The sequence below is a fragment of the Berghia stephanieae genome, chromosome 15 (genome assembly GCF_034508935.2).
Source record: "Berghia stephanieae isolate SIO BIC M18660-M18661 chromosome 15, UCSD_Bste_1.3, whole genome shotgun sequence".
Taxonomy (NCBI): Eukaryota; Metazoa; Mollusca; class Gastropoda; order Nudibranchia; family Aeolidiidae; genus Berghia; species Berghia stephanieae.
In genome coordinates, this window is record NC_088374.1 from 7,864,147 (window position 1) to 7,866,646 (window position 2,500).

Consider the following 2,500-nt stretch of genomic DNA (forward strand, 5'->3'; position numbering starts at 1 on the left):
CCATCATCTATATGTTTTAAGCTAAAAAAAATAATGGATCATCATGAAATTCAGAACGAAGGAAAATTATTTTAAATTTACCATAATATCCAATAAAAGGCAGCTTGCGACATTATTTAAAATTATCAAAAACAATTACAAAAAACCCATGTGAACAAGGAATTGACAACCAACTTTCCGACTGATCTCCCAAGACGATTACCAGATTATTTGAGTAGGTGACTTTCAAAACTTCCTAAGTCACATCCAGATAGAAAATGAGTCAACAATCTCAAGCTATCTTTTGGACTCCATAGAATCACCAGATAAAAATTTGAGTTCCAAAATACTCGGGGTATTGTTCTATGAGGCACACAAGACAAGTATTTTCCTCTTTATGTCAATAAATAAATGGAAAAAATTGCAGTTTTCTTTGAATGACGAAAATTCAATATAAAATAAAATTTGAAAAAAAAAAACATGGGATACTATCCTTTCGATCGTTAAAATTATGATACACAAATGGAAACATTTTTTTTCTGGATCCCGTATCCGAAGAGGAAGTTAGGAAAATGACATTATTACGGTTCAAAAAGAGATTGTTGACTATACGCAGACATGCCAACGATTAGGAAAATTCCATAGAACTACGAATTTCCTTCTCCATAATAAGAACTCTTTAAAGGATTTCTAATTTAATAGAATGTCTTGAAAACGAATGTTTGATGCCAAAGCTAGCCTATAAAGGATTTAAAATCATAATGTTCAATTATTATGGACTGGTTGGTGAATTTTAAAGACAATACTAATATATGCTGTTTTGTTACACATGAAAACTACGATTTACTTTCATATTTCATGTAGACATCTGCTCGTTTTTGATAATATTGTTTGTAAATGATAATACTAGTGCTAGGAAGCTCGTTTTACTAGATTTAGGTGCCGCATTCAAAACTATTGATAAAAATCTACTTCTGACGAGACTACAAATCAATGTTGTAGAAGTAATACAGCTTTGAGCTGATCAAAAGAATATTTGTTTGAAAGAGCTCAGTCGGTAATTATATCGTCAATAATAACTCGTGGAGTGTCTCAGAGATCTATTCTCGGCCTGCTCCCCTATCTATTAGGTTATCCACCTTTCTCATTTATTTTCATTTCTATACCGATGGATCTCTATACAAAACTCAATAATGATTCAGAGATTTCATCAGTATATGTTCTGGAAAATTGTATTGCAATATAAAGGATAGGAGGAACATAAACATGCTTAAAATTAATGACGACTAAACATAAATACTAATTGTTGGTATTAGGTATCAACTCTCGAACATATCTACAAATGAGATACTAGTGGGTGAAAAACACTATTAAATCTAGTTTTTGATTCTGAAATAATTGGGTGCATTTAGATCAAGGGTTATGCATGGAAGATCATGTTGAAAAAAAATGTGTAAATCTTGTAACTATCACATTAAATACATTGGAAAAATCAGGCATTATAATTATGAGGACATTACAACGATGTTGGTAAATTCTTGTATCACTTGCAGATGAGGTTATTGTTATGCCCTTTTCACTGGCTGTCAAAGCAGATTAATTCATCAACTACAACAATAAACAACAAAATAAATAATTGTGGCAGAATGCTAACATAACGATAACAAGAGATCATATAACGCCAGTTCTCAAGAAATTGAACTGGCTTCCTGTGAAGTTTAGGATGTAGTTAAAGTAATCGTTCTATGTTTGTAGATGTGAATGGATTAGCAACTGGTTTGCAGAATCTCATTAAAAATATGAACTCATTCGGAATTTAAGACCATCTCAGTCCCAAATTCCAAAGATTACCACCTCATAATCGACTTTGGTGCAATTGAAATAAAATATGGAGGTCCACAAGGATCACTTCTTGGGGCTCTGGATTTTAGTCTGTATACACTCCTCTCGGCAAAATTATTCATTTGGTTAATTTCATGTGTATGGCGATGACATAAGGTTTTATGTGCCTTTATGTGAGGATGATGAAGTAACTGTGTCACGGCAGGTTAACGTTTGTATCAATGGAATTGAGAATTGGATGTAAACAACTTGAAATTGAATGATAGAAAATCGAGGTGCTGTTATATTTGTAAAGATCAATGCTTCTACGATTAATATTAGAATGCATTAAATTGATGTAGCAGGTTGCAGAGTTTCTATTTCTAATACCTAAGTTCACAATCAGGGAGCATTTGTTCTATAAAATTATGCCAATGAATAACCATATCACAATATTTTATAAAGAAAAAAATCAAAATAATATGTCACATACAACATCTCACAGCACTTTAATTTTGACACGATATAATCAGTAATAATTAGTTCAATAATTCATCAAAATGTATATCATCTACCCAGGTCCGATAACTCTCAAAAGAGTTGGTTGGTGCTTTGGACGTAGGTATATGTATATTTTAAAATGTTTTTGTGTACTTTTACTTATTCTTTCTCATCATACTTTTTAGCCCTTCACGGCTTA

General features: G+C 31.8%; 1 protein-coding gene across 8 annotated transcripts in view; it reads left to right on the top strand.

The window, feature by feature from the left end:
* LOC144960323 (galactose-specific lectin nattectin-like) overlaps positions 1 to 2,500 on the top strand; it is a 53,493-nt gene that overhangs the window by 46,136 nt on the left and 4,857 nt on the right. The window lies entirely within an intron of this gene.